The sequence below is a fragment of the Lutjanus erythropterus genome, chromosome 24 (genome assembly GCF_056507025.1).
Source record: "Lutjanus erythropterus isolate fLutEry1 chromosome 24, fLutEry1.hap2, whole genome shotgun sequence".
In the NCBI taxonomy this organism is placed as follows: domain Eukaryota; kingdom Metazoa; phylum Chordata; class Actinopteri; order Lutjaniformes; family Lutjanidae; genus Lutjanus; species Lutjanus erythropterus.
The window spans coordinates 12277186-12285000 of NC_139340.1; the positions used below are offsets into that span (position 1 = coordinate 12277186).

Consider the following 7815-nt stretch of genomic DNA (forward strand, 5'->3'; position numbering starts at 1 on the left):
CTGAGCCCAGAGACCAGCTTTAGATTGCTTTATTTATCTCGACGCTCCTGCGGTTAAAAGGATGCTCCGTCCTAGACACTGTGTGAATGTGTGTGTGTGTGTGTGACGAGAAAATAGAGACACAAGAATGTCCCAAAAATCATTATACACCAAACCTTTTTTTTTTTTAGGAGAGAGACTTCTGATACGACAATCAAGTTTTCAACAGTTCTGTGCTTTTATTGGTGCTACTTTTTTGTCTTGCCTACAAACTTTTTGACCTGTAAAAAACGTATAAAAGGTCAGCAGACAGACGCTAAAAAAAATTCATCAATCTCCTGAGGTGAAAGTGTCTGACACTAACACTATAAACTTTGTATTTTCACATCAGTCGTACACCCGCTGGCTTTAAAGTGAAATGAGCGTCAATGGAGAGAAATACAATCAGAGATGTTTTGGCAGTCAGATGTACGACTTAAAATACTCAAGTATAGCTTAAAAACAGTGACACCAGTAATGAGACAGAGGTCATGAAAGATAAGAGAATATATGAATGATTCAGCTTGTCAAATGAATTTTAATAATCCTTCGAAAAATGGCGTGAATTTGGTCATTTTCCATCAGCTGCTTTCATGCAAAGATACAAAACAATTAAACACGTCCCGAAAGGAAAAGGAAACCCATTCTCCGTCTATTTTTTATGAACTGGATTATCATATGTTATTTATTCAGTTATATATTCAAGTATATTGCCTGTAAATGTTATTTTCCAGCCTAAAGGTCAACCAGCTGCCTCCATACTCCCAGGAATTCAGTTCTAGTGAAGAAATTTTCCACTTCATAGGGCCTTGTATTGAATCTCAATACATCCTGAGTACATAGCATCAAGTATCTGTCTCAAGTACCTTTGCTTGTCTGGAAACATCTCTAACTTTGATTTTTGTTGCCCTAAAAGCTGTCAAATAAAGGTACATCAAGTCTGAACATCCTGACCGTAAAATAATGTTGCAATGTTGAAAGGCAGGACAGGCTGATACAACTAATGCACAGCAGCAAATAACATTTTTTAGGGAAATGTAATGCAAACAGAGTTACATTTTCTATTATTATAACAAGGAAATGTTGTTGAGCAACATATCTAACAAGTCACAAAATGTTGATATTGAACTTACCTGTAACTTGGTCAATGAGGGTGCATTTAATTTGTTTTCTGCCTAAAAACGGCATCCTTGCAATACACTATCTAGAACTGCACAATTAATCTAAATATTGCCAAAATTACAAACTGCAGAAGCTACAGTTTTTTTGTGCTGTAATGCTGCAGAGATGTCCTGGCTCACAAAATGTGTTCTGCAGATGTAAGAAGACATGTTTGTTTGGTACAGACGCTGAAAAATGTCACATAGTCACATTTTTTTTTTTCAGTTAGAATGAAAATTGTCACGCAAAAATAATCATTCCCACTAATTATGAATCATCTTCCAATCACAACATGATAATATTTCTTTCCATATCATGCAGGCCTAACTTTCCTTATTTTACCTGATCTTAACCAAAGTGCTTTTCTTGCAGGTGTCTGGACGGGAAACCGTGACTCTTGTGTCAGTCCTGCATTTGACCACCTGCCATCCGTCCCGGCCGCCTGCTTGTAAGTCCAGCACATTATAAAAACGTGATGTTTGATCCACTCAAAGAAACTTTGTCTCTAAATGTTGTCAACACAACGTAAATATGACAAGACAAAAATTATTTACAAATGTTGTTTCTTGGAGACGAGGTTGCTTGGAGATAATATTGGCTCTGCAATTCTGTGAACATACGTCATTGTGCATGTCTCCCGGTTAGACAGTATGTTCATGCAGCAGCATTATTTTTCTCCAAGGCATGACATCAAGTGGATCCATTTTCATAACTTTATTGGAAATGTCTGATTTGGTTAGCTTCTGTCAGGGATTTGAGCTTCTACTGGAGTTAAAAACTGCTATGCAGGTCAACCTGTATACAGTATACATTTTATGATCTCCAAAGGCTGTAAAGGTTGACATCAGCATTGCTCAAATGTTCATTGACCGCTCTCAAATTTCCTGAAATGCCCCTTTCAGATTCCTGTCCCTCTCCACAGGGGACCGCTGTCCTCTTACAGCTTCTGTCTGGTTCCCATGAGCTGTGAAACAGGATCATGGCCAGACTACAGGTTTAACAATGCTTTTTGATATATGATGTTTCCTGTCCTGACACATGATATGTCTATTTTGGGGGAAATTATGACCTAAAGTTCAACATTCAGTGTCACCGGGAGCCGGTCTGTATAATTTAGTAAGTCTTTTTTTTAAGACAGGAAAGATAGTACTTTATTTATCCTGAGGAGAACTGTTAAGAGTACATGGACAGCTCCATTTTGGTTCTGTGCCTCCACAGAAATGGCAAAACACTTGAGAAAACCTTCTGTTAGCATGTTGTTAGCCAGGTAGCAAGTAGACCTTTAAGTTAAAGATTTTTGCCAGAAATAGTTTTCCACTTTGAACCAAAATGGACAAAAAACTTGCACTCTGTCTCACGTGTTTTCTAATGCACATACAGAAAGGCAGTAATACAAAATCTCTCCTTTCTGTTGTAGCTCCCCTTGTGTTGCCAAAAAAGAATTAAGATCATGTTTCTCCTGACTGAAACAATAACTTGGCAGATACTTTTTGAGATCAGATGGTTTACTGCAGGGAGGTTTTTAACCTCCACCAGTACTGAACAGGGAGTCATCGGGGAGAATAATAAAGGATAAATAATACAATGTGAGATTTAAATGTTTTCTGATGCTCTTCTGATTGCCTAAACCAGTGGTTCCCAAACGTTTTCTGGCATGGCCCCCTTCAGAAGCTGAAAAAAAGTTCATGCCCTCCTATCCTACAATTATTATTAATCATTAACAATAATTGTGCAAGCAACTGCTAAAAAACTGATTCAAGTTGAATTTGTTTGTTTATTTTAACCCTCCATAAATCATATTCATTTAACTTTGTTTCACTCTATATTTCTGCAATGGCAAGGGTTGAGTTTGGCGTCAAAGTTCATCACAGCTAAACTTGACAATGACAGATTCTTGTGGATGCTTCACCCAATGTGAGCTAATCTGCTAATCAAAGCGCATACTTTGAAATTAATTTCTATTTATCATTAAGTAGTTGTATCTTCATCTTCATCCCAATCAGGTGACAAGGTTTGACGCACCAAGCTAAACATGCTAATTTGTTGTGATATTTTTCAGTGAACCACAAAGCGCTAGAAATAATCTTAAAATGTTGCACATGAGTGTTGAGAAACATTGTCACTGAACGCTGTCCTGGGTTTAGAAGAATTCGTCATTTCAACGTTCTGTCTGCTGTTTGAGTTTCCGTGTTTTGCTCGAGGACACCTCAGCAGGGTTTCTGCTCGCAGACAATAAATGGGGCTTGAACCCACATTCTCTGGTTGAATGACAGTTCCTTTTACCACAGAGCCATCCTGCCATCTTTCTTTTCCACTATTCTGGGATGATCTGCCAGTAACCCGCGCCAGTGATTGCAGGCTGCTACATTTGATGACCCAAAGAATGTAAAGCGATACGTATCTTCATATCACAACCAGATTTAAGAGGAGATTCGAAGAGTACACTTGCATTCAATACACATCTTGTCTTTTGCTATTTGTATGTGTGTCAGTCATTCAGTCGCTCGGTCTCTCCGTCTCCGTGTCTCTTTGTAAAGTATGAGAGTGATTACAAGAAGCTGACAATCAGGTCCAGGCCTGTATCTTCCTCCTTTATCTTCTCAGGAAAGTCTCTGTGCGTGCATCTCGCCGCGTCAGCTCCGATTACTGTGATTTCCTTTCATTTGTCCACCATGCACACATGAAGACGCATGCAGACAGATACACACCACACACAAGCGCACACACTGAGATACAGAGATGTACACTCACCCACCCACACCATTCCAAGCACTTCCAAATGAGAGGGACAGTAGTGATGCCACAGGCCACAGGCCACCCAGTGCAGCAAATGAATACTCTGCAGTACATCATACTTCATCTGTCTTTCCGCTCCGCGACCAACAAGCTTCTAGCGTGTGGCTGAGTGTGTATGCATTGCACATACTTGTATCAGTGATTGCTTACACAGCGTTCATAGATGATTCTTGTTTGAACAAATTTGAAGCACCAAATGGACGGGGTTTAGCACACTGGGACAGTTCAAATAGTACCAGATGATCTAGATCTATGACATTTTGTACTTCATTTACTTGCAAATGGGTCTTCTTTGAGTTGGATGTGATGTAGCAAGTGTGCTACATGTCTTTAAAGCTGCTTGATGGGTCAGTTGACTATAATTGTCTTTCCATGCACCTCTTTCTATGCAGATTTTTAATTAGAGCATTAAAATCCTAAATGGAAAGACCAGAAATTCTAAAACAAAAAAAAGTTTAAATATTGCAAACAGTATTTACGCTTAACTGAGTTAAAAAAGTTAAATCGTGACATACATGAAGCAGGTGATTCTGTCCAGTAAATTAATAAATAGTCTCCTTATTAAACAGAAAAAATACAACTGTATACCTTCTGATTTCAGGTTTCTCTCTTTCATCAAACTAAGACGAGCTTTACTGTCTTGTTACTCATCGTAAGAAAAAACGTGCTTAATTCAAACCAGACAGGAAAACAAAATAAAGTCAACAAAACCATCTTGATAACTCTTTCCCCAGACGATTGCTAGGCCGCGAGATCTCTGTATCGCTGGTTATGTAAACAAATAATGCTTGCTGTGTTAGCTTAAAAGGTAGCATCTCAGTCCGTTTGTGCTCCAGTGTTTTCCAGCTTTAACCGAAAGTGGCCAAAGAAAATCAGTTAATGCACATAAAGTATGTAGCGTGTACAAACAGTCTCTACATGACACAGCTAAGTGACTTTGTGTTGTATTTTTTAGCAGCCGTAGCAACTTTCCCAGTCGGCAGCGCTGCTTAGCATAATTACAGTAAACAAATGAGCCCACCGTTGTGACAACCGGCAGCTTTTATCTCATGGCAGTGCTGCTGTTGGTGGTAGTGATTTTCAAAATTAAGACCACATTTCACATGATCCCTTTCTTCTCCTGCTGCAAGGAGGATGTTACTAATTGTCCTGTTGCTACATGTATTTGTTTTTCTGTTTGGTTTTACCTAAGAGGACAAACATGTTCAAAGCAATTTGTTTCCCTTTTGACATCTTTAGCTCCTTTAGCGCTGATATAACTGGACCCTCTTCTTGTTATGTTCTGGTTCAAGATGTTTGACTTTTGGGCTCCATTCACGACGGGAACAGGTACCAGATATTAGAGCGTCGGCGATCTTTCCTCGGTCCTGGAAACATTATGAGTCATTTCATGAACTCTCTCTAGCTTTTATTCTTCTGACTCCCTTTGTGTTTCCCCCCTCTTAAATATCTGCTGTAATTTAGCTCTGAGAGCTACAGGCTGGATGTCGGGGCACAGAAGGGAAAAAAAAAAATGCAGCAGCAGAAACAACCCAGGAATGTCATCCAGCCAGCCAGTCAGCGAGGCCAGGGCAGGCGAAGTGCAGAAGGGCCACAAGCCTTTGAAGTCCGCCTTGACAGTTGTGGACCCTGGACGCTCCCTGGCACAGCGCAGCGAAACCTGATCACGTTTCATTATTTTGATGGGAAAATCAGACAAACGGTTCACTTGAGGTTTATTTTAGCGCTGCTAACCTCTTGTCAAAGCACGGGGAACTTCACAATAGTGCATGAGTGTGCACACACATGCACACACACTCCTGAATAGCACGTAGAGTTCACTTTAGATTAAGAAACAAAGAACACATTCATCTTTTTAGGGCCGGTTTGATGTGTTCCGGTCTGTTTTGTGTTTTGTTTTATTGTGCTGTTTCCTATATTGTACACACACACACACTCACACACACAAACGCCCTCCTAACATCTGTAGTGCTTGATTACATTACTTTTGTGTTCGACTTAAATCAGAAACTTGTGCACTAAAAGGTTGGCATGTTTTATGGACATGTCCTTTACTCACCAAATTAATTCTCTTGGTTTCTATCTGCAGTTTATAATTCCATAAAATATAATTGAAAACTGTATTTCATGTCTCTCACGGAACAAAACTTTGGGAGAACCTTTGATTTCTCCTGGGTTTTTTGTGTGTGTGTTCTATGAGCACATGTTTCATTGACATCACTAAATCAAAGACCGTTTTACTGTCAGTGAGTTTGATGAATTTCATTTGAGAGCAACATTACCACATCAGAACTAATGAAAAAGAATAGTTTGTCATTACTCAGCCTCACTCTGACATTCATAAAAGACGGAAAAGGAAACAAAAGCGAGAACTTAAACTGCACTAAGTACTTAATTTAGTTGTTAATCAAGCCACCTGTTGCTTGAAAACCTATCACTGGTCATAACACAAGACGAGTGTAGCAGTTGTCTGATTATTTGGGCGTCGATCTTAATTCTGTTGACTAGTTTAGCAAGTAGCCGAGCAGCCCACCCATGTTTGAACCTGACCTCACAGGATGTTCATGCCTGTTCGTGCAAAGAGGAGGAATGCCTGTTATTTGCAAGATTCTGGGCACTGTTCAGAATTAAATTTACCGATCAAAATCTTTTTAGCAAACTGGCCATAAAACTGTATAAGATGCAATGGGGGCCTCTTTAGGAACGAAACAAACAACCAGTAAAATTAAAGGAGAAATATGTCACAGCATGTCCAAATATGAGTGCTACAGTCCAGATAGTGAGTTGGAGCCACAGACGGTGTTTGAAATGGGTTGAAATCATATTTAATATACAGCCTCACGCTTCAAACGAGAGGCTGCAGGAATGACAAGCGAGGATGAGTCCTACACTGTATGATGAGCTGTTTATAACTGTCAGTTGTCTGTCAATGTAAAGTTAAGCCCGTTAATCTTCTCCAAAAATACAAACTCTGGAGTTTGAGTACAGTGACTACCTGCCAGACTCCATTAACATATTGCTTAATGTAACCGTTATAAACATGAACTCCTTCTGAAAGGTTATGAGTCATAAACGGACACTCATTCTGCATTAATTTGAACTCTAATTAACATAAAACAGATAAACGAGATCAATAATTAGAGAAATAAAAAGGGCTGTCAGCACAATTTGTATTTATAATAATATATACTGATAATATTTGTTTGTTGACAGACTTTTAAAGATATTTAAAAGGTAATAACAAGAATTTTCTTCTATTTTGGCGCTTTCTTGGGAAACAGTTCTGTTGTTAGAGTATAGCTTGTCTTCTCTGGTATTTTAGTTTTCACAATAGACAAAAAAAAGCATTAATGTCAGGAGTCACTGCGGCAATATCAGCAATATTTCTAGTTAAAGCCTGTTTATTAATAAGCCTGGTTTATTTAGCAGTGTGTTACAGGAGAGTGACATACTGAATCGCTGCTGTGTGACGGTGTGTGTGTGTGTGTGTGTGTGTGTGTGTGTGTGTGTGTGTGTGTGTGTGTGTGTGTGTGTGTGTGTGTGTGTGTGTGAGGAGGGGGCAGTAAAGCTGAAAAGACAGGCCCTGTACCTGTGACTGACAGGATACAAGGCCCTATTAGATCTTACATTTAAAATGCCTTGTCCAATCAAAGTGTCACTCACAGTGTGAGGGGAGGGTCAAAGAGGGATCCCATGTAATTTTTTTTTTCACTGATTGACAGGTAACAAGCTCCTATTAGCTTTTCTGTCACTCACGCCGCCGCTGTTTGTTGTTGCCCTCGGGCTGTATTTTGTTGTCTGTCTGCGGCCGTGTTAAAAATATCACTTAAATGTTTTTAT

General features: G+C 39.3%; 1 long non-coding RNA gene across 1 annotated transcript in view; it reads left to right on the forward strand.

The window, feature by feature from the left end:
* The window catches only part of LOC146304800 (uncharacterized), a 114293-nt gene that overhangs the window by 61136 nt on the left and 45342 nt on the right, over positions 1-7815 (forward strand). Inside the window, exon 2 of the long non-coding RNA XR_014769337.1 lies at positions 1552-1627. This is a non-coding gene — a long non-coding RNA (uncharacterized LOC146304800). The remainder of the gene's footprint in view (positions 1-1551; positions 1628-7815) is intronic.